The sequence below is a fragment of the Cajanus cajan genome, chromosome 2 (genome assembly GCF_000230855.2).
Source record: "Cajanus cajan strain Asha chromosome 2, NIPB_CcT2T_4, whole genome shotgun sequence".
In the NCBI taxonomy this organism is placed as follows: domain Eukaryota; kingdom Viridiplantae; phylum Streptophyta; class Magnoliopsida; order Fabales; family Fabaceae; genus Cajanus; species Cajanus cajan.
The window spans coordinates 714,473-740,355 of NC_138518.1; the positions used below are offsets into that span (position 1 = coordinate 714,473).

Consider the following 25,883-nt stretch of genomic DNA (forward strand, 5'->3'; position numbering starts at 1 on the left):
CCCAAGCTCGTATTTGAAGAAACTTTCGAGGGTTTTCTCCTCATTCGCACATTGGACGCGTTTTAGGAGCTGAGGAAGGGATTCCCAGAGCTTGGGACCGTTCGTGTGTGGGTCTTTCCTTTGGTTCTTCATTCTCTCTTCCACCTCTATTTTTGTTTTACCCTCATTGTTTTGAGTGGTTCTACCCATTATTTTGTGGGGTTAGATGTAACCAACGAACTCTATTGTAATCCTTATGTTTTAATGATATATATACATGTTGTTTTATTCATTGTTGTGTATGTTTCTATTCTTAATGCTTGCTTTGGATTGATTCTCCTTGCATGATATAGGTTCCATTGGGTATTGGAAAATGACCTTTGAAACTAGCTCTGAAATAAATGCCTAGTGGGAAATGTATCTAGGAATGAAGCTTGACCCATTAGTAGTCTTAAACCCTAACCCGTAATGCGGGTGTAGGTATTGGATACTCAAGGAATTGATATTCATTATCCGCACCTAGGCTCTTGCTCTAAGAGATTAGGTTTGAGTAAACTTATAGGTTGACTAAGCAATGGATATAACAAGATATTAAGGATTCATTAGTGTGACGTTCGGTAATATCTAACCCCACAATCTCACAAAACCATAATACCATTTCTATCCCTCTTCCACACACAAACCAATATTTTTATAGCTTAACATTCCAGTAGTCATACTCTTCAATTCACATTTACATGACAAACTACAAAATTGGAATTATTCTTTAGTCACGAATAGTCAATAAATGCTTATTTTACCTACTAATCCCTGTGGATACGATAATTTTACTACTTGAACAGCCGGTATACTTGCCGTGTTTGAGACCGTTGATAGAACAAAAGTTATTTAAAGTGATAACAAAAGTAGTTCAACAGAAATCTCAACAAGTTTTTGGCGCCGTTGCCGAGGATTAGCAAGGCAATTTAGTATTTATAGCTATTTGTGACTTGTTCCTTTACTTTTATTGTTAATTTCTATTTCAGCAAATGAATTCATGGAGCTAACTTGTGTACTCTAGTCTTCCGCTTTCTCTTGTATGCAAGGTATTATTCGAACTAGATTGACCAATCCTTCTAAGCCGTTGTTGAGCAATCATGAGATTGAACACAGGGCAAAGAGGAACAATAGAAACAAGAGGAGAAGGAGAATTAGAGCAATTCAAGTTGGTCACTGTCAGGCTCGGGATAGTAAACAAGCGCTTCCTAGGAGGCAACCTAGAGATCTGAACTTTGTTTATGTGTTTTTCATCTCATTCGTGTTTTAGATTTCAATACTAATGTTTGTTACGCATAGTTGTTTTGTGTTATATGTTCATTGTTAGAATCATGCTTGAGTGGGTAAATATAGAGTACATCTCGTTTAGAGTGTGAGGAATAAGGTAACTCTGTTTCTAGGTGGAGATAAGGCCTTCTCTTAAAGAAAACTTAGGCAAATTGACCATGTAAGTGGATACACGCCGGGCATAACTCTTTTGCGCCCGGCCTAGTAATCAATTTTTGGTCTCTGTAACCACAACGCTGAGTGCACTTTAGTCACGCCCGGCGCGATATTAGATTTGGAACCTCTTGAATTTTTATTGATACTAAGCCCGACCCATCTATTTTGCACCCAGCGCACAACACCCCTGACACCTATTAATTATTTATCTATTTTCAATCATGTTTCTTTATGTTTTGTTTGTGTGTTTTATGTTGCATTGTCACAGTCCATTTCCGTGTGCATCCATGTTATGCTTAATTTTGGTCTAAGGATATTCTCCATTTTGCTATATTTGCTTGGTCATCACTGTGTATATTTTTTGTGCTCACCATGTTTTTTCATAATTACACTCCGCGACGACTCCTGGCTACCAGGACTTTCATGCATAGACTGGTTGGCCCGGGGACCAGGCCCCTAAGTTTGGGGGAGTAGTGGAGCTCCTGATGCTAACGGAGCTGATGATGGTGGAGCAGCCCTTGGAGATGATGACCAGGCTCCATAGATAGATGTAGATGGAGCCTACCTTAGTCCACTTCTTTATTTTTTGCAGTTTATTTTTCTGTCTTCTATTTTCAGTAGTTGAACTATTTCTGTTCCAAAACTTTGTGGTTATATTTAGTTTCTTTTTAGTGATTACTCTGTTGGATCATTTTTTGTGAATATTCTGCTTTAGCACAGTTTTTAATCTTGTTGGTACTTGTTATGTTTGTGGTCGACTCTGGATTGTGGTTTGCTTGATGTTTGTGGTGCATGTACCTTAGACATTTTCAAGTCACGTTAGATCTTTAGTTCATGACTAGTTGCATACGGGTTTCAATGTTGATCATAGAACTGAGCCAAGTTTGATAATCTGTGGATGCATAGCTGGGTGAGGTTTGAGCCTAAATACTGATGAGTGAATTACGCTTAAGTTGCATAATAGACTTTGCTTGAGTTTCCCTGGTGGTTTGCTAATGTTGTGCATTTATTTGATCAAGGCATTCATATTTCCCTATTTTTCTAACCATCTAAGCCAAAAAGCCATCTCCACATTTCACTTGACTCGTAGCTTCCTAAGCCTAAACACCACACCGTCCACTTATCCCAAATTGTGAAAATTAACCATAACTTTTGCTTGGTTAAGAGAGTAATTGATGACATCAAACAAGTTTGGGGGAGTTGAAGAATGAGGAACTTTGAGAAAAGGAAAGTATGTAGTTAGTCATTCAAAAATAAAAAAATAAAAAAATAAAAACAAAAAACAAAAAACAAAAAACAAAAAAAAAATATTAAGATGCAAAAGTGTAAATATGCATCACATAAAGGCTAATGGCTTGGATCCTGGTAAGGGCATGTGCTAAAATGTTGTATTGGGGTATGGAGAGGGATATCATTGTAGAAATCTCAATTGCTCTCTTAAGCCATAACATCTTCAATCCTTGAAAAACCATAAGATTGCTACTGCTTGACCCAGATTGCCCTAATAAAGACCTTGTGATAAGTGCCTGCATTTGTATTACCATTGGTTCCATTTGGTATTATCATTGTAGAAATCTCAATTGCTCTCTTAAGCCATAACATCTTCAATCCTTGAAAAACCATAAGATTGCTACTGCTTGACCCAGATTTCCCTAATAAAGACCTTGTGATAAGTGCCTGCATTTGTATTACCATTGGTTCCATTTGGAAACGAAGAGCAAAGTTGAATTATGTGGCGTGAGTAGTAGATTTGAAAGAAACACTCACCCTGATACACTAGTGTGCATAGAGAGAAACACTTTCCTAGTGAGGATGCATTCATAGATAGTCATTAACTTTTCTCAGCTCTTTGATCTCTTTTGAAACCTTTGTTTTCACCTTGTCATGTTCTATTCCAATAATCGTGACTGAAAGTTCATCTAAGGTTCATGCTTGTGAAAAGAAAATACTAGTGAACTAGGATGTAGGAATTTGACATACATGCATTGCTTGTTATCTGCTAGATTAATTACCTGTTGCTTGAGGGCAAGCAAGGTTCTAAGTTTGGGGGAGTTGTTAAGTCTCAATTATACTTCTTTTTGGACAAGACTTATTGAACAATTCCACTCATCCTTTGCAACATTGCAAGATAATTGTTCTCTTTTTGATTCATTTTTTGTGCAGATATAGCTAACCTAGAATTTAGCTAACAATACCTTAATACACCTCATTTTTTGTGGAGGTATTGAGCTAGAGAATTGAGGATAGAAGATCCATAGGATTGGAAAATTAAGGAGCTAAGGAGCAGGGAGGAGTGATTGTGCCGGGCGCAAGACTACCCGCGCCGAGCTTGAGCAAAACAGAGTGTCTCACCTCTGCAAGTCATAGCTGCGCCGGGCGCGAGACTACCCTCGTCGGGCATGATCGAGACAGAGAGTATCTCAAACTCTCGGGAAGGCATTGCGCCGGGCGTAAAAAAATTGTGTCAGGCGTGTCCTGAGGCAGAGAGTACTTGACCTTCCTGGAAGGCCCTACACCGGGTGCAAAGACTTATACGCCGAGCATGTAACCCTAATCTGACTCCCCAAGCTCGTATTTGAAGAAACTTTCGAGGGTTTTCTCCTCATTCGCACATTGGACGCGTTTTAGGAGCTGAGGAAGGGATTCCCAGAGCTTGGGACCGTTCGTGTGTGGGCCTTTCCTTCGGTTCTTCATTCTCTCTTCCACCTCTATTTTTGTTTTACCCTCATTTTTTTGAGTGGTTCTACCCATTATTTTGTGGGGTTAGATATAACCAACGAACTCTATTGTAATCCTTACGTTTTAATGATATATATACATGTTGTTTTATTCATTTTTGTGTATGTTTCTATTCTTAATGCTTGCTTTGGATTGATTCTCCTTGCATGATATAGGTTCCATTGGGGTATTGGAAAATAACCTTTGAAACTAGCTTTGAAACAAATGCCTAGTGGGAAATGTATCTAGGAATGGAGCTTAGCCCATTAGTAGTCCTAAACCCTAACCCGTAATGCGGGTGTAGGTATTGGATACTCAAGAAATTGATATTCATTATCCGCACCTAGGCTCTTGCTCTAAGGGATTAGATTTGAGTAAACTTATGGGTTGACTAAGCAATGGATATAACAAGAGATTAAGTATTCATTAGTGTGACATTCGGTAATATCTAACCCCACAATCTCACAAAACCATAATACCATTTCTATCCCTCTTCCACACACAAACCAATATTTTTATAGTTTAACATTCCAGTAGTCATACTCTTCAATTCACATTTACATGACAAACTACAAAATTGGAATTATTCTTTAGTCACGAATAGTCAATAAATGCTTATTTTACCTACTAATCCCTGTGGATATGATAATTTTACTACTTGAACGACCGGTATACTTGCCGTGTTTGAGACCGTTGATAGAACAAAAGTGATTTAAAGTGATAACAAAAGTAGTTCAACAGAAATCTCAACACCTTCTCCTTCTTCTCCACCCGGTTAATCACCTTGGTCACAACTCCGATCTACCTGCACACACCACTATGTCGTCGATGCCCACGGAGGGGGCTACGTGCAAAACCTTAACAAAGTGCCTCCCCCACTCCTCTCCTCTCAGAGCCCTTTCTTTTCTATTTTTAGAGTTTTGGTAATATGACTAAGTGTCATCTAATCTCTCTCTTTTCTTTCCATTTTGGGCTAAGCCCATTCAACAAATAATTTCTTTTTAAGAAAGTAATCAAACCCTTCATATCATATTTACTTTTTCTTCCTTTTTCTTTTCCTTACTGGTAAGGATATATTTTACTAAAATAATATATATGATGATTATAATTATAATTATATATATATATATATATAAGAATTAGTATAAGTAATTAAGTAAAGAAGGAAGTAAAGATTACAACCAAGGTACGAAGTTGGGGCAAATTGAAAGACAAAGGCTATGTTCAAAATGCTCAGTAAGCATCTGATGCTTTTAGAGGCCAATTGATAGGGTTCTCAAAGTTGTCTATATAGGGAATTAGTATTGCTACCCTAAAAATATGATTTGTTATTCTCCCTTTGTTTTAGTTATCTTCACTCTCATGTACTTGTACTTTCTTCCTTGAAGCAATAAAAGCCCATATTCTCCATATTCATTGTTTTTGTGTGTTTATTTCATTATTATATGTTAAAGGTGCATCATGCAATGCATGAAAAGCAAAGAAATAAAATTATAAAAATAAAAACCAGAGTATTTCAATTACGATGTTTGATTTTAAGAGTCACAAAGAAATGAGAGATCTTATGCTAACTCTACTGAGGAAGATATTAGATATTGAAAGCTTTGAATTATACCATTCTAACCAGTCAAGAAAGCCTATGTTGTGACGCAATAATTTGAAAAGAGGTTGACTTGAGCACTCACGCTCATAAGGGATCAAAGGTCGAAAAAATGATGGAGAAGAAGGATGAAAAGTGAAAACCCATTTAATTTTTTCCACTAAGGTCATTTCATATAGCATATCGTGCATACATTTCAATAATCATGAACCAATTGAAATTTATCGCAACTCTTAAGTTTAAACTTTCCCATACTTACTCGACTACTATCTCACTCAATTAATGCTTCGAGCCCCCGTGCTCACGCTTTTAATGTTTCGAGCCTCCATGCTCACTTTGTTAATGTTTTGAGCCTTTGTGCTCACTCTATTAATGCTTCGAGCCCCCACGCTCACACTTTTAATGTTTTGAGCCTCTGTGCTCACTTTGTTAATGTTTTGAGCCTTTGTGCTCACTTTATTAATGTTTCAAGCCACCGTACTCATTCTTTTAATGTTTCAAGCCTCTATGCTCAGTTTGTTAATGTTTCAAGCCTCCACACTCACTTTGTTAATGTTTTGAGCCTTTATGCTTACTCTATTAATGTTTTGAGTCTTCGCGCTTACTCTATTAATGTTTCGGGCCTCTAGACTCACTCTTTTAATGTTTCGAGCCTCCGTGCTCATTCTGTTAATGTTTGAGCTCTGCGCTCATTCTCTTTTTTCTATGCTTTAAGTCCCCGTGCTCATTCTTTTAATGTTTTAAGCCTCCATGCTCACTTTATTAATGTTTTGAGCCTCCATGCTCACTTTATTAATGTTTTGAGCCTTTGTGCTTACTCTTTTAATGTTTTGAGTCCTCGTGCTCTTAGTTCTCAATATTTTGGATCCCTGAGTCCACTATTTTCATATTTTGAGTCCTCGTGCTCTTAGTTCTCAATATTTTGGATCCCCAGTCCACTATTTTCATATTTTGAGTCCCCGTTGTCGCAATCCAAAAATTTTTTATCTTACGACCTATGGTTTAGACATCCTTTTGAAAATCTCATCAATTAAGGAATGCTCGGACGCCAGACTAATCCTTAATTAATGGTTTTTGAAAATATGTTCATGGAGTTGCCACCAATATTTTACTCAAAATATTGGAAAAAGAAAAGGTTTTTAAAGGTCCAATAATGGCCTTGATAACCAGAATTGGGTTCGAGAGTCGGTTACGTGTAGGGAAGGTATTAAGCACCTCTACAACGCCCTTAATCAGTACCCTATGATGAAGTTAGCATTATAAACAATAATAATATAAATATTTAATCCCCTTTTATTGATGACTATTTACATGTTTGAAATTTAAATTATATAATTAACCCTAAAATTTCTACATGATTGCTTTTATTATAACAATGTTTATAAAAGATAAGAAATAAAAGGGAGAGAAGAAGATTGATTGAAAAAGTTGCCAGAACGGCCCGTTCCAAAATTGGAATGGCCCGTTCTGGATCCGACCGTTCTGTGTTAATTTTGTAACTGGAATGGCCTGTTCCGAAACTAGAACGGCCCGTTCCAGAGATGAGATTAACACATAATTGACTAGACTGAAACGGTCGTTCCAAACAATGGTTTTTAGGCATTTTTAATAACTTAGAATGGATCGTTCCAGTTTAGGAACGGCCTGTTCCAAACTAGGGTTTTAGGCCCTTCTAGGAACTTGGAACGACCCGTTCCAAATTGGGAACGGCCCATTCCAGTTTTGCAACAACCCATTCCAGGCTACTAAAATCAGCTTATTTGGGCTTTTAGGCCTTTTGATGTCATGTCCTGTTATTTCCATGCTTGGGAGCTCTATTTCTTTGATGATAGACGTCCATTTCGTTACTTTTGTTGGTCTAGACGAAATTGGGTGTCTACACCCGTGCTCTTAGTTCTTAATATTTTGGATCTCCCAGTCCACTATTTTCATATTTTAAATCCTCGTGCTCTTAGCTCTCACTATTTTGGATCCCCGATTCCACTATTTTCATATTTTGAGTCCCCGTGCCCTTAGCTCTCAATATTTTGGATCCCTAAGTCTACTGTCTTCATATTTTTGAGTCCTCGTGCTCTTAGCTTCCAATATTTTGGGTTTCCAAGTCCACTATTTTCATATATGAGTCCTGCCAATATTTTGGATCCTAGAGTCCACTATTATTTTGATATTTTAGGATCCTTATGGTTATTGCTTTTAGATCCTTATACTTTCCAATTTATGTTAAATCCTCGTGACTATCTTTTCTCTAAGTGGTGAATACACACAACCTTTGTCCTATACAAAATTGGAGTTTAAGTCTTTACTTATCTTTTACTACAATTATATGAAAACTACTGTTATTCATATTCTTTAGTAAAATTTAAGTAAAGAAAGGCAACTATAAAACACCAATTTTTATCCATTAATTTTTCTACTAATTTATTTATTAAAATTTATAAATCAATGATTCAAGAATAAAAATAATTTACAAACTAGATTTAAATTTAAATAAAAATATATACATTAATCATAAATAAATAAATAAAAAGAATCAGAAAAAGACAAGGAAAGAAGGAAACAATATCTTCCTATGTACCCAAAATCTTTGCCATACTACAATTTACTGTTGCTCTTGAATCTACTCCAACAAGCTTTGTTGAGCTTCTCTGCCATAGTTACCAACATGTCCCTAAAATCACGCTTCTACCATATATGCTTCCAAAAGCATGAACTTGGCACCAATTGCCAAAGAAGGATTAAAATAATAGTGAATCTATAAATATTGTAACATAACATGAACAGGAAAAAAAATTAAAATAGAGAGAATCAAGGATAATAACTAATGATTAAGAGTAAATGAGCTCAAGTAGGAAGCAAGCAGAATAAGAAAGCAGAATAAGAAGTAAAGGCAACATGCAATCAAATTTGGGTATTAATATTCTATCTAATCTTGTTTTGTATGTGGTCATTTTCCCTTTTTTGAAATAACATGTATGTAAATCAATATTTAATCATATTGTAAATCAATCATTTCCCTTTTTTGAATCAATTGAAATCCTCAGCTAAGGGTTTTCTACCCAGCAAATAAAAGCCCAGCCACAATAGGAAAAAAGTTAAAAACAAAATAAAAAAGGGTGAATATTACCAGGGGAATGCAACATTGGTTCCCGTGAACGTCGTTGTACACTGCCATGTGCTGCTATCGGAGGCGATTTCTGGTAGCAGTATTACTCGCGTTCTTATTTTCCCTCGTAACTATGATGAGTCACCAAGCCACTACGAGTGTCGTCGTGCATCGCCGTAGAGGCGATTTCTGGTGGCAACAACGTTAGCCTTTAGCTTCTTCCATGGACCCTTATCGTGCACGGCTGTGACGAACCATCATGCGTTGTCATCGAAGGGAATTTCCGACGACAACCCTCTTCTTTGTTTCGTCTCTCTCTTTAACTGTTGCCTTCCCCTTCTTCTCCACCCGGTTGATCACCTTGGCCATAGCTCCGATCTACCTCCACACACCACTGTGTCGTCGACGCCCATGGAGGGGGGTTACGCGTAAAACCCTAATAGAGTGCATCCCCCACTCCTCTCAGATCCCTTTCTTTTCTATTTTTAGGATTTTGGTAAAATGGCTAAATGCCATCTGATCTCTCTCTTTTCTTTTCGTTTTGGACCAAGCATATGGGCTAAGCCCATTCAACAAATAATTAATTATTGGCAGATGATAAACACACCTCCACTCTCATATAAACACATCTCCTTTTTAAAAAAATATATATAAAATGTCTAAATTACCTTTAAAAAAAATTTCTTAAACTTACACCTCCGTTTCCTGCACCCCTTCCCCGCACCCCCACACCCCACACCCCCTTCCACTTTTGTTTATGACGAGGAGGTTGCTCTCAGTGCACACCGTAGTGAAAGGAGAAATGGAGTAGGGAAAAAAGCCAGCAACCACCATTGTTTTGCGTGAAAAAGTTTACAAGGATTTGGCATCCAAGGTAGCCTTTGAAGGGTCAATATCCCAAAATATCCTCATCATTTTCTCTGGAACTCCCTTGGTACCCTTTGTCCCATTCCTTTAAAACTGAAGCAAAACCATGGCTGGCTGACTCAACTCTTACATATATCTCCATCCAGTGTCTCTTTCTATTTGTTGGATTGTGGTAGTATAGTACAGACATACCTATCTTGTTCATTAATCATTAGAAACTGACAAACTTAATTGGAAAAATTGCTGGTTAATTTTCGTTGATTTTGCTTGTCTAGAAGTATGTATTGTCTATAGGTGTGTATTGTATTTTTGGTAGCCATATCAGTACACTCTTGAATCATGATTTCAAAAGTTGGGATAAAGCTACAAAGATTCCAAAGTGATAAGCATCATAAGCTGTCCTTTTACATTTTGTGGGAAGAAATATGTCCATATTTCAAACAATTTGCCAGTTCCGTTTACTGAATTAGATGTAATTGAAGCAGTGCATGGAAGACATTTTCGATCACAAGTGGAAGGGGGTGTGGGGTGTGGGGGTGCGGGGAAGGGGGGTGTGGGGGTGGGGGAACGGGGTACGGGAAAGGGAGGTGTAAGTTTAGGAATTTTTTTTAAGGGTAATTTAGACATTTTATATTTTTTTTTTTTAAAAAGGGGTGTGTTTATACGAGAGTGGAGGTGTGTTTATCATCTGCCTTAATTATTTTTAAGAAAGTAATCAGACCCTTCATATCATATTTACTTTTTCTTCCTTTTTCTTTTCCTTATTGGTAAGGATAAATTTTACTAAAATAGTATATTTTTTGATTATAATTATATTATATATATATATATATATATATATATAAGATAATTAGTATAAGTAATAATATATATATATATATATATATATATTAGGTTTTTATGTAATTTTAGTATGTTTAGGTAATAGTAATAATAATAGTATTATAATTATAACAATAATAATAATATTATTAATAATAATAACTATGAGATTCTTCATCAACATTTATATTAATAATATCTATTATTTTAAAAAAGGATTATTTGAATGTGACATTCTCTTGATTCTAGAGCTTAAAGGTGCAAGTTGTGACAATTTTTTATCTTAAAGTCCTTTTTATTTAAATTCAAAATATAATTGAATATCAAAAATATTATCATAATATTCGATATAAATATCTGAAGTCATTATATCAAAGATTTTATTGGAAGAATGGTTAATTAGATATGACATTTTTTTAACCTTTGAATTTAAGATACAAGTTGTGACAACTTGATATCTTTAAATTTTTTCTCCAAAATAAAAATATCCAACCAAAAAATCTTTTAAGTATATACCATAGTAATAATATCGATAAAAATAATTATAATTAAAATTAAATATTTTATTGAATTGACTTTGATGTACACTTCAGTCAATTTTATATTTTAGGGTGAATGAGTTAAGTCAGTTCAAGAATCCCAAATTTAATAAAAATAAAAAATTAATTAAAAAATATATCAACACGCAAATATTTTATACAAAGAACTATGTGACTCTAATTCTCCATTGCACATGGAGATACGTAAGAATAGAAAATAAATCTTGTTGAGCCGAAAAAATAATAATATTATCTTCTTTTTTATATAACAATAATGATAATTTTAATTTTAAAATATACGTTTTAGTTAAATAAAACACATTTGATCATTATAGTTAATTTTGATTAATTTAGGGTGAGATAAATATTTTATAAGTTATAAATAATTTGTTTAATTAATTAAAGGTAATCGTATTAGGATGAACGTTATAAGGTGCTAATACTTTCCTTACACATAATCGACTCCTGAATTCAAAAATATGATTTTTGTACACCATATTCTATTTTGTAGTTTTTTTTCTAATGTTTTTCTGTAAAATAAACAGATGATGACTTCATATTTTTATTTTATTTTCATCGTCCCGTTGCGATCTTGGTTGTAACATATATTCATAATTAATTTTTTTAACAACTTTATAAAATGATAGATGATTAATATATTATAATAAGTGTTTTTCATATGAAAATAATTACAATGATTCTCATTTTATTAATTTTTAATCTTTTTCTTATATGTAATAATATAATAAATTAATTGTTTATGTTTTATATATTATATAAAATAAATATTTCAATAAAAATAATTATCTAAATTGAATTTTGGGAAAAAAAAACTAACAAAAAAAATTAAAAATGTCAAATTGGAACGAAAGTCTACATTCTAAGGTTGGATTTAAGCATCAATTTAGAAAATCAAATTAAATATGGACCTTTTTTTTATCTAAACTGTTATAATCTATGGACTGCATTAGGCTGGTTAGCAATGGATTAGATAACTCATTTTATCAACTCTAATTATAGATATAATATTATGTTATATAAAACATTATTTGTTTAATAAAATGGTTTTATTATTAATGCACAATTTTTTTTTTAAAAAAAAAAAGAATGTGGAACATTATACCAACTGAACTTGTCCTAAAAAAAAAATGCACACACCAATTTTAAAAACTTGAACATGACCAATCATCCTTGGGTGGTATAGAATCTGTGGATGGGTCTTGCTCACCTTTACTTAATGTTATAATCTTCAAAATATCCTTCACTCAGTTAAGACTATATCTTCAATATCTCTTTTATGTTTTATATCATGTTTAAATGAATGATAATACAAAAATATTATTTTAATTAAAATTAATAAAATTAAATGATGTTAATTGACTTTAGCTTATTAGTTTGTTAATTTTACTTAAAATTGAAGTTAATGAAAATAATTAAGTTTATTTTTTATAGGAGTTTTCGATTAATAATCCATAGAGAACACAGAACACAAAAATAATATTGATGGAATTAGTTAAAGTGTTTGAGTCAAGTTTCTTTTATTTTACCTGTGAATTGAGATTAATTCAATTTGATTCACTAATTTGCCTATCAAACTTACTAATTTATTTGAATCTATCGAATTTACTAATTTACTTGAATCTTAATTTTTTTAAGTAATAAATGTTTATTTTATTCTAATTTACTTATCGAACTTACTAATTTATTTGAATCTATCGATCGAACTTATTGATTTATTTGAATCTTAATTTTTTAAGTAATAAATGTTTATTCCTAATAAAAAGTTCAAATCACGAGGAATAAGTGTGCGAATCAATAATTATTAAGGTATAGTGAGTGTTGAATGACTATTCTTAACTAAGGTAATTCTACTTAATAATACTTGACTTATAACTCAATTTGAGTTTGATATAAATATTCTTTTTCAGCTTAAATTCAACTTGGTTCAAACTTACTAATAATTTTGTTCAGTTTGTTGTTCAAATTACATGAAACAAAAATCAATATTTTGGGGTCTTTTACAATTCAAAATTTTACTTTAATAATAGATTTTAGATAATAATAATAATTGTTTAATATTTTTTTAAAAAAAACATAACTTATTCTATTAACTTTGAAAAATTGCAAAATATAACTTAAAAAAAAACATAATTATAACCTAAGTTTGTATAAATAAAAGTTACTTCATCTTAATAAAATAACAAAAAAAATCTGAGAGGTATTCAAAACCCTAAACCCCAAATGAAAAAGAAAACGCAAACTAGTCAAAAAAAATCAAAAATTGATAGAAAATTGCAAATTAGTAGTTCAATTTGATTTTTAAATTTTTAAAATTGTGTAATTTTGATGACTTTTAAGACAAAAACTAAATCAAACCGCATTGCAGACATCTCTAGAAAATCTAATGCATAATTATGAAATTCTAAAGTTTTAACTTTATTATTATTATTATTATTAACTTATAACTTAGTTGTGAAGGTTCTTTCAAATTTTAATAAGTTGAAATTAAATACAAAATTAATTAAATAAATTATATATTTATAGGTAATTCATGAATCAAATAAGAAAATTAATTTGTACTACTCACACAACAACATGCATTTACTTTTTGGTATCTTATCTTATCAAGACTTTACACTTAAGTGTGCTTGACTTGGAGTAATATAGGAATGAGTGATCTTTTGGGAAATTTCTCAGAAATTGTGCAAACAAAGACAAAACACGTTGAAAAGTGAAGTGTCGTGAAATAGAACCCTTGGATGATTTGTTTACACAAAACTATTTGTAGACACCAGATTTCGTCTAAGGTACCTAGAAAGGATAAAAGACTATTGAAACAACACGAATGACCCCTGAGGGCCTAATCGAGCATCAAAGAGGACTATAACAAAAACAAAAAGGCCCAATGACTCGAATGTAGGGTTTCAGGCGTGGAACGAGTCGTTTTGAATTTGGAACGGGGTCGTTACAAGCAACAAAAATAACCTAAAAACCCTAGGTCGAAACGAACTGTTCCCAATCTAAAATGGGTCGTTGCGACCCATAATTTTACACATAAACCCTAGTTGGGAACAATATATTTTTAAAACAAAATGACCTATTCCTAATCAAAATTTTGACCTATAACCCTAATTAGGAACGACCCATTCCGAATTTGACACCTATAAATGCGTGCCTCATGCACGCTTCTAGGAGTGCATTTTTTGAGCTCTATCTATACAAACCTAGATCGAAAAATATCTCTCTCTTTCTTTCTTTCCCTTCTTTATATTTCTTGAGTGCTTGTAAGGTCTCCTGTAGAGTGAAGGATGACCAAAATGCACTTAGGAACCACAATTTGAAGTTATTCTTTCAAGCTCACTTTGGAGGTATTTCTAATTGTCCCCTCTCTCTTTTCTGTATTCATCTAGATTACTCATTATTGTCATGAATAGATAGCCACCATGTAACGCAACAAATTTTCAAACGTTCACTACTAAAAAAATTAATATTTGTGACGAATTTTGTGACGGAAAAAATAGCATCGCTAATAGTGACGCATTTTGTGAGGGAATTTTAAGTTTTGTGACGGACAAGAATTTATTGACTTTTGTGACGGATTTTGTGACGGAATATATTCCGTCTCTAAAAATCCGTCACAAATTTCGTTACTGAATCAAAAAAAAAATATTTGTGACGGATTTTGTGACGGAAAAATTTTCGTCTCTAAAAATCCGTCACAAATTTCATCACTAAATAAAAAAAAATGTTTGTGACGGATTTTGTGACGGAATGAACTTCGTCTCTAAAAAATCCGTCACAAATTTCGTCACTAAAATGAAAAAATTTAGTGACGGATTGTTCCCTTTCAAAATTCCGTCACAAATAGGTTAAAATATTTTGTGAAAAAATTTGTGACAAATTGTTCCCTCTCAAAATATTAAATTTTATTTATGAAACTTTTATATTGAATTATGCATAATTAAAGAAAATATGTTAAATTTTTTTTAAAAAAATAATAAAATTAAAAATATTTTATTTCATTAAAGGACTGAAAAAATTATGAAATTCATTTAATTAAATAAAAAATTGTCAATTTTGAACATAAGAAACTAAGACATTCATTAAAAATATTTTTAAAAAAACTTGTGAAATAAAAAAAAAATATTAATTTAATTTTGGCTTAATTACATTTTTTATCCCTCAAGTATTGTAATTGTGCAATTTTGATCCCTAAGATTTTAATTGGATAATTTTAGTCCCTAAAAGAATTGTAATTGTGCAATTTTAGTCCTTTAATTTTTAATTGAACAATTTTAGTCCCTCAAAAATCATAATTGTGCAATTTGAATCTCTCCCATTAAAAATTTAATAATTTTAAATTTTTAATATATATATATATATAATAATTTAAAATTATACAATTATTTGCTTATTTAAGTTAACATATACTATAATTTTTATTAATGTAACAAATGATATATATTTATTATTACTAAATAAATAAAATTTATATATTATTAATAATTTAATATTGCTAATAAATTAATATCAATAATATTTTTAGTATATTTATAGATAAATTGATAATTTGATAAATATAACTTAGTATATATTAATATACTTTTACAAAAATATAAATATAGTAGATAAGATATGTATATTTATATTTTTGTAAAAGTATATTAATATATAATAAGTTATATTTATACTTTTGCATAGTTTATTTGTTTCTCTCAGGGTTCTCTTAAGAACCCACAGAGTACTCTAATCCATACAATAAACATCTTACTCATATAATTGTCTCTTACAATTGCATTCCCTTATGGTGTGTTTGGATGAGTAATTTTACAAATTCAAGGAATTTGAAATTCTTGGTATTTGAATTACTTTGATTTCAATTTATATCATTGTTAAAATATTTTGTTTAGATAAGTCAATTCAATTTTTTTAAAATTTTAAATTGTTATTTTGGATATGATAATTTGATTCTATCATGATAAAATTGCTTTTAAAAATATATTTATATGTTGAGATTTTTAAATAAAATTTTATAAAAAAAAGTTAACCAATTTTTAAATATTTAATAATTTTAAAAATTAATTTAGATAATATTTAATAATTTTTAAAGTATTTTTTAATATTCAATAATTAAAAATATGAAGATATAAGATAAAATATATAAGTGAAATAAGGGGAAAAAATATGAGGAATTTCAAATTCTTACATTTTTGGGAGAATTTGAAATTCTATTATTTCAAAGAATTTGACAAATGCTTGGAATTCAAATTCTTTGTAAATTCTCCATCGAAGCAAAGTATTTCACCTCAAAAATTTAAAATTTTTCAAACAAATGAATTACCCCATTAAAATTCCTCATCCAAACATACTCTTAGGTTTCTCACAGGAACCATAGAGATATTAAAATTATACATTTATATTTAAATATAAGAAAAACAACAAAAAGAACATGTATATCCAGAACGGCCCGTTCTGAAACCAGAACGGTCCGTTTTGAAACCAGAACGGTCCGTTTTGAAACCAGAACGGTCCGTTCTGAAACCAGAACGGCGCGTTCTGGAATCAAATTTTAAGGTACAACAGCCACGTATGGAACGACCCGTTTCGCTTTAGTTTTAATAGGCTATTTTAGTATTTTAGAACGGTCCGTTCCACTTTGGGAACGGGCCGTTCTGTATTTGCGTATTGATCATAAATTTATGTGTTAGAACGGGGCGTTCCGATTTAATTTTAATAGGATATTTTAGTAGTCTAGAACGGCCCGTTCCAGTTTGAGAACGGCCCGTTCTGGGCTATTTAAATATGTGATTATTTAATTTTTAGATCAAGTGAAAATATGTGACTAATTAACTATGTATGAAATGTGTAACTATTGACTTGTATATACATAATAAGATTTATAAATATTAACCATTATTAGGCTCTAGATATCTATTTTTATAAATATTAACCTTTATAGGTTATAGATATCTATTTTAATTTTAGAAGTCTTCATCTCTAAACTCATCAGCCTTAATTAATGAAAATATATTTTTATTAATATTCTTAGGGATTTTTGATTTAGTTAGATGTTAAAAAATGCCTAATACAGTAACTTTATAAATTAATGTAGTGATTAAATATTTTGCGGTCACATATTATAATTTATTTTAGTAGAAAATCTGCCTAGCAAAAAAAAAAATTTACTAGAAAATCTTGTGTTTAATTTTAATGTGTGCAAAATATTTTCATATGACAAAGAAAAAGTTTCCAAGACAATAAATTTCAAACAAATAGTCAATTTATCTCCTAGAATTGAGGATTTAGACAATTTTATAATTTGCCACACAATCTATTATATTTTTCATTTATTTCATTCATTGTCAATATAAATTTAATTATAACATTATTTCCAATTAAATTATTTTTATTTTCACTATTTTTTCTTAAATTGTTATATGCATTATAATTTGTCACATACTATATTATATATTTTCATTTATAGTAAAAAATATGAATTTAAATTTTAAAAAAAATATTCTTTTTTAGAATTTGTTTGACCTTTCTAGATTTGTTTTGATTTCAATTTCAATGTTTACTTAAATGAGTGATGAGTATCCTCGATTTCCATATTTCTTTTAGAATTAGGCTATAAATATAACAAAAAATTTAGAATTAGATTGATTTTCTGGATTTTATCTTCTGAATTTATTTATCTTGATTTCGTTTTCAATTTTTATATAATCGGGTGATAAATATGAATAAAAAATTATATATAGTTAGCTTTAATTTTTCTAAATTTATGTGTTGTTATATATATATATATATATATATATATTATTGATAAAAACTTAGATTAGGACAAAACACGATTTCATGTAAGATTAAAATAAATCATTTTAAGATTTTCTGTTAGATTATAAATCCACTATTTTATCTACAACACAAGTCCTCATTGAAGGATGATATAAAGTTGAGATGCTATTTAAAGTAAAGAATCAATTCTATAATTTATGATATATTATAAAAAAATATTATATATATATATATTAATATTTTTTTTATATATTTTAAATTTCACAATGAAGATAAAAACATATTTAACAATTACTTTGATCTCTTGACAATTTCACAATGTAAATAAGCTTGTTTAGTATGGGTGTTTATAATTTATTTTTATAAATTAATTGAAATAACTCAGTTTGTAAGTCTTTTTTTTATTATTTTTACTTTTTTATCCTTATTATTTTTTTGAAATTATTTTTTATTCTTTTTAATTTAAAAACTACTTTATCTTTCCTGTCATTTTCTCATCCTCGTTATAAGAATTATTTCTTGACATTTTATAATTATCAATTAGCCTACAAAAAACTTCCAATTCAATTAGCTAGTTCACAAATTTATAATTTTTCAGTTCTTAACTAATAAGTTTTCAGTTTCCAATTTATAACTTATAAATTTTCAGTTAGTTTATGAGCCAATTTTACTAAAAACCTTTAATTAACTTTATAATTCTTGTAACTTTTTTTTTTACAATATAACACTGCTTATTAAATAATTAGTAGCAAGTATTTTTTTTTAATTATAGTCATTTTGTACTGGTTATCTAACTCTTGCTCGTATCAGTATATATAAATTTAATACATTTAATTATAATATTATTTTTATTGTTCAATTACATTTTTCATTTTTGATTTTAATTATTTTTCATTTCCCGCCCCTTTTTTTTATCAACTCAATCATTTTTCCCAAACCCTCTTCGAAATCGCGCGTAACCCTATTTTTCCCTTTCTCCCTTTCGTTCTCTTCGAAGTCAGCGAAGCGGGGTTTGCCCTTGAGGGTGAGGGACTTGACGCGAGTGAAACGCGAGGTCGCACGGTTGGGGGAGAGGGCGTAGCAGTTCCGGTCTCGCCGTGAGGTCAGGAAGTGGAGCACGTTTTCCAGGACGTTCTCCAGGACCTGGTCCGGGAAGGGGGCGTGGGGCTCCGACTGAGCGCAGGTTCGGCTCTTGGAGGTCGAGGATTCCGTGATTTCGGCGCCATCACCCTTAGCCTCAGCCTGAGCCTGGTTCTCTCTCATTTCTTATTGATCTACTGTTTGCTTTGTGAGAGGTGTTAGAAATCTATAACTAAGCAAACTCAACACCGCACCACTCTTCAAACTCTGAAAGTGAAAATTTCTTTCTCACCTTCGCCTTCAAAATCTCGTCGTCCTCAAATTCCCGCTAATTGCATTGTTCTGTGCTTTAAATTTTGTAGGGTGAAGTGGGTTTTTGCGATGTCAGACAAAGGGGGAAAGGGCGCTTCGTTGTTAAACAAAGGGGGTATGTATTCATTTTCTGTCTTGCCCTGCATGTAAAGTTTCAATTTTTCCCCTTTTTTGTTTTTCGGTATTTGATTTTCTCTTGTTGGGCATGAATTTTTTGTGAGTCTAGTTTGTTGGGTAAGCATGCACAAATACAGGGTTGGGTTTTGAGTCCTTTGACCTATGGGGTTGGGTTTTTAAAAAGTATTCAATTAAGGATAATCTTTTTATGTCTTTGGTAAGCACATCTAAGACTGAATTAAACAAATAAGAACTCAAGGTATTTCCCACTCATTGTTGGCATTTTCTGACAGAACATGGTGAGAAGCTGCACGAGTTAGAGTAATTTAAATGCGATTCTTAGGCTAGTAGTTGTGATGAATATGATGGTACTTGGCAGCTTGTAGACCCACTGGAACTACAATCTTACAGAGTACAATAGTCACTGCAAATACTGATGTCGATGATCTCCCCACAGATACTGTAAGAGAGTCTACACTGTCCTTTACACAGGATCAACTGTATAATTTGAAAAGGAAAAAAAAAAATTGATCACAGATACTGATAATTTGACTTGCAGTTTAATAAGGAGAGTGGTAATTTAATAGAGGAATTGAAATTAAGAGTTTCATATATCACTCCGACCTCACCTGAAGGAAGCTCTGAAGATGATGGAAAAAATTCCACTCAATCCTCTTCTGTGAGTCTCTTCTCTTCCCCTACCCTTCGTGGAAATTAGTGTGAAATTCCATGTTTATTCTTTGTTTTGAATTTCATAATTTTACGTACTTAGCCACGATGCCATATATTGTAACTTCACATAGCATTTGAAACGGAAAAGCTTGAGAAATCTGATTAAGGCGTTTTCTATGAGTCGCTTCAGTTGCTGGCATCATTCTTTGGTTTTGTGACAGCATTAGTTCCATCTTGTTGATGGACAAACTACTCATGTGGGCAGTACTTCCTGCATTTGGAGGAAATAACATATTGACAAAGCTAGAAAAATGTGATTGATTAGTAAAGACAAAATAAAAATGGAAATCAGTTAAACATTGAAACTCCTGATGTAGGACCCTTCTGATGGAAAATTTAAACATGTGCTGCATCAAAAATCAATTATTTATAATAGATCTGGTATCTAGTTTCCTCTGTTCCATTTTTACTTTATATAAATTTATAGATGTTTTTCCTCAGTTTTTAAATTGCATAAAACATCTAGCAGATTATGCACACTACAAATTTGCCCATGACAGCAGTGTGGAAGAAAAATTATGCTCAGGTCTCAAGTTAGTTTGGCAAAGATTGATTATCTTGTGAAAGATACATAATTTTGACCGCTTGTGGGACTGTTTATAGCTTATACTTACAGACTGAATTTGAAGTAATTACTTTTGTAGTTGTGACCCCCACTCATTTTTTTTAGGTTAAGAAAGTTATATTGTCTGCTTTTAGTTACATTCATATTTATAATGAATAACGAGTCTAACAGGCTGTCAGCAAAATCAATGGGTAGTAGTTGCTTCAGTTCTGTCTTCTTTGTTTGATTGATCATCTCTAAAACAGTGACCAATGTTGCACATTTGCACGTTATTCATTCATTGTTAACCATTTCGTACATTATAGCATTTACTGCGAGAGTTAAACTTCTCTACATGCCCATTTCTATTGTTTAGATTAGCCAGTCATGCTTAAAATAAATTTCCTTTTCTGAAGAGCCAGGCTTTACAAAACCTGAGGGAAGAAAGAGATGCCACTGCCAGACAAACGCGACAGCTGCAATAGGAACTGGTAATTGTTCTACACATTTCCCCACTTTGCACTTTTATCATAACAATTTGGTTAAGATTTTATTTGAAGTTATTCCAAATAGGGGGGTTCATGAGTCCAGTGTCCAGGTCAACCCGACAACCTGAATTGGGTTAGGTTGGTTTAGACCATTGGTTTAGTTTGGATTTTAAATTTGCAAATTTGATGATATGGATTTGGGGGTCTGGACACATGGAGAGGGAAGAGGAGGGTTCTAAGTCTACTACTGGCAAATTATCTAGGCTCTTTTGGCATGGTGGTTCTGTCTATGATGCATGGTTTAGCTGTGCTTCTAATCAGGCACTTACTCAAAAAATTATCATTGTTTGCATTAGTCTTTTTCCTCTAGAAGCAGAACCTTCTTTTGGACTTACATCTTTGGCGCATGCTGTGCAACAACAGTCTTCATCCCTTCTTTCCACAATTACAGAATCTGGTCATTCTTGGGCCTCATTATGACCACATACACTGCATGGTATATGACCATAGCTTCCCTTGTTCACGGACAGGTAAAGGAATCATTATTTACCAGCCTCAACAAATAGTATAAAACCAATTCATTTAATGAATGCTAACACATGTGGTATATTATTATATTTCTTATTGTATTCTGTATGTTTCTGAAGGTTGAGGGAGTGAAGCACTCAGGGCCAACCAAATTGGTTCTCTATTTCGCTGGGGCTACCAACATTCTCTACACTTTTGGTGGACATGCTGTTACAGTGTGAGGACTCAAAAGCTAAATCAAATTATTTTAGTTATAATTAAAGGGTTTCTTCTCGTAATACTATATAACATGATGTTTGAGAAATTAAAGAATATTATTGTCCTAGCTTTGTATTGGGATTTATAATTGAGTATATTGTCAGATAAAAAGTTTTATGACTTCATGCGCTATATAGATATGAATCTGACAGACATGTATTGATATATATATATAGATATGTATTGACAGACATGTTTTATTTTAAAAATTAACCTGGTTAAAAAAAATACAATCTACAGCGGTTCTAAGCAAAAACCGACTTAGATGTATATGTGCATATCTAAGTCGGTTTTGAATAAAAACCGTCTTAGATGTGTGTATATACATCTAAGTCAGTTTTGATAAAAACCGACTTAGATGTATGTGCACATCTAAGACAGTTTTGTAAAAACCGACTTAGATGTATTTATACATCTAAGTCGATTTTTACATAACCGACATAGATATGGCAAAATAACCGACTTAGAATACAATTCTTCTAGTAGTGATAGTGTTTGCTAAACAGGAATCTATAATTTTGCAGGTTGTGAAGAAGGGTGATACTATTTTTATTGGTCAATACCTGTTTACAGGAAGTGAAACAACCTCAGTGTGGCTAGAGGTAATTTAGTCTTGGATGGACTAGTTCTATCTTCTATGCTTGTGCAAATAGATCATTTTAATTATTTTGAAATTATAGGGTTTAGATAGGGAAAGTTTGTCACAGACGAATTTTTACACTATTGGACTACAGGAAAGGTCAACATTGAGCTCCCTACTTTACAAATTGGTCTTGCATGGTCAACATTGATCTTTCATAGTTGCTTGTACTCTATTCATGTTATTACATGTCTCCTTCTGGTTTGTTCAACTATAAATAATCCTAAATGTCATTTTCCTTCAATTATAAGCTGAGGCATTTTCTAAAGTTGAGAGAGGACCCTTATACCTCTGCTTCACTAGTTTGCTTTATTACATTTTTACTCTATCATACATATATATGTTGTATTAGCATATTAAGTTTGTAGTAGCCACAACAACAACAGTAGTCTTAATAGAGTGTTAAAATCTGATTTGATCCAATAGCATTGCAGCAACTGATCCTAATAACCACAAATTGAGAAAACCAAGAACCAATAACCACAAAATATGACTGCATGTGAAAACTGAATTGCACCAATATATGCTATATGTGACACTGGTAATCGATTACAAGAAATGGGTAATCGATTACCAGAGAACCTTTTAATAAGTAAATTTCGAACATATGATTTTCATTGTCTGGTAATCGATTACATATATAGGTAATCGATTACCAGACTCTTAAAACAATAGTTTCCTCATTAAAGACGCCCAGTTTGTGAGGGATTCAACCCAGTTAGTGACGGATTTTATCCGTCGCAAATTGTGACGGAATTATGGCATCGCAAATTGTGACGGATTCTACTCAATAATAGGCATCACAGTTTGTGACGGATTTTCTTCGTCGCAAATTGTGACGGATTCGTTCATCACAATTTGTGAGGGACTCACATACCTCTCAATCCCTCTCAAATTGCGAGGGGTTTAATCCCTCACAAATTGCGAGGGATTTAATCCCTCACAAATTGCGACGGATTTTTATTAATTTCTAAACATTTATTGTTAGAAATTAGTCGGAAATTATACTGTTTGTGATGCCTTAATTCCGTCACTAATTGTGACGGAGAAAATAATCCGTCACTAAATATTTTGTGACGCCAAATTTTGTGACGGAATCAATTCCGTCACAAATTCCGTCACTAATTTATTTGTGACGGATTTTATGAAGATTAGTGACGGATTTGTTCCCTCTCTAATTTTAATTTTTCTAGTAGTGTTTTGGGGGTTTATACCCCTACTTTGTAATAAAAACAACATGTAAATAATTAATAAAAAGGGATTAAAATATTTCAATAATTATTCATTATTATGCTAAATTCATTATAGGATACCGAATTAGGACATTGTAGGGTGTCTAACATCTTCCTTACACGTAACGACCTCGAACCCAATTCTGGCTATAAAGGTCATTATTGACTTGTGAAAATCTTTTTTTTTTTCAGATGTTTTGAATAAAACATCGGTGGCGACTCTTTTGAACTCTATTCAAAAACCATTGATTATGGATTATTTTGGTTTCCGGACATTTCCTAACCGATGATATTTTCAAACAAAAGTCAAAAGCATTTGTGAATAAAATCAGTATTTTTTGGGTTCCTACACTATTGAATATGAGAATATGGAGTGCAAGCGATTCTTTGGTTTGAATAAAGGAATGTTACAAATAGAAATGTAATGTTCTATTTTCTTTGTGCGAATTGTAAGTTTCAGTTTTCAAAGACATCCAATAAAAGTTATACGAGAGATGTTTTATGCAATCATGAGTTCTTAAGAAGTTATATAGTGTATTGTCATGGCATGGTGAATTGTTAGAGATGTCACCATACAAATATCTCAAAGATAAGAACAAGTCAATTTAGAGATGGATGATATATTAGGGGACATGATTCGTGATGTTTGTATTGATTCCTTACAATGCGCACATGTGCATAATAGTTTGTGAAGTGATGTGGAGAAATCTCTATATCCAAATTGCGTTAATTTTACATGATTGTTTGCGTTGTCAAAATTCTTCAATCTTAAGACAAAAAATGGATAGACTAATAAAAGTTTGACCGAATTGGTTGAGTTGTTGAATGACATGCTTCTTGAATTTACCACATTAGTGATATGTAATTATGATGTGAAGAAAATATTGTGTTTGACAGATAATGTACCAACTCATAAACTTTCTTCTCTCTAGCTTGAGGTGTCAAATGGGTTGGGTTGGCCCAATTTAACTTAACGTAGACGAGCCAAATGTTATTTTAGGTTAGGCTAGGTTGATTTATATATATTTTTTAGGCTACCATTTTCTAACTACTAGTACAAAAATTAGTTTCAAACGAGGTTTTAAGATCAATTATTAGCAAACCGATCTTAAAAGTAGCACGGTAACAATTTTGTAAATAAGGTTATAACTTTTAAGATCGGTCACATTTTAACCAATCTTAAAAGTGACACGGTAGAATTTTTGTAGATAAGGTTACAAATTTTAAGATCAGTCACACTTTAGCTGATCTTAAAAGTTGTAACCTTATTTACAAAAATATTACTGTATCACTTTTAAGATAAGCTCTATATTGACCGATCTTAAAAGTTCATTCTAAATTTGAAAGAAAACTCATAATAAGGAAAATATTTGATAACACTTCTAGAAAAAACTAAGTCCAAATATAATAAATGTATATTAAACATTTCTCATTGAAATGTTATTATATGTTTAATATTTAAAATCATTTCTTAGTAAAACTCATTGAAATGCTATTATAGCTTTAATATTAAATATCACTTCTTTAAGTAAAAATTATCAATGTTGTTGATATGACATTAAAATAAAAAAAAATAAAAAAAAGTGAATGAGGTAATGGAGTGAACCTGACGTTCGTATCTTTTAGAACAATCTCGAAGTCATGAGTGATTAGTGTTTTCCACACTCCGGACTATATGTATATTTGTTGCTACCAAGCTCCACAAACCTTTGTTTGCATCACACAACCCTTCGCCTATGCTTTTCCACACTCTGCTATTGTTCATAGCTTCATGCAACCATAAGTTACTCTACACTCTACTGTTAGATTTTACCATTTCACTAATATTGACTTGGATTGGTTGACGGTGAGGTCCTTGGAGAGAGCGGGTGTGGGGAGGGTGGGTTCTAGTGAGGTAGGGCTTTATGGGGGAATGCTAGCGTGATGGAGGATCATCCTTAAAGCTTCATGTAGAACCCATTACTAAGTTCATGACTAAGAGATTGGAAGAGGATAGGAAAGTTAAAACTCCTAGAAACATGCTTTTTATGGCTATTAATCATTCTCCTAA

The 25,883-nt window shown here is 32.0% G+C and overlaps 2 long non-coding RNA genes across 3 annotated transcripts; one reads left to right on the forward strand and one right to left on the reverse strand.

The window, feature by feature from the left end:
* Nucleotides 1–8,222: 8,222 nt before the first annotated feature.
* Nucleotides 8,223–10,072, reverse strand: LOC145954085 (uncharacterized). The gene is made up of 2 exons (XR_014431254.1): nt 8,901–10,072; nt 8,223–8,528 (listed from the first exon to the last, which is right to left on the reverse strand). It is a non-coding gene; the product is annotated as an uncharacterized LOC145954085 (long non-coding RNA).
* Nucleotides 10,073–18,830: 8,758 nt separating this feature from the next.
* LOC114914964 (uncharacterized) lies at nt 18,831–22,719 on the forward strand. Of its 2 annotated transcripts, none has more exons than XR_014431256.1 (5): nt 18,831–19,153; nt 21,110–21,178; nt 21,532–21,705; nt 21,823–21,920; nt 22,486–22,719. It is a non-coding gene; the product is annotated as an uncharacterized LOC114914964 (long non-coding RNA). The 2 variants fall into 2 exon arrangements; XR_014431255.1 differs by having other exon boundaries at nt 18,832–19,153; nt 21,104–21,178.
* Nucleotides 22,720–25,883: the final 3,164 nt, after the last annotated feature.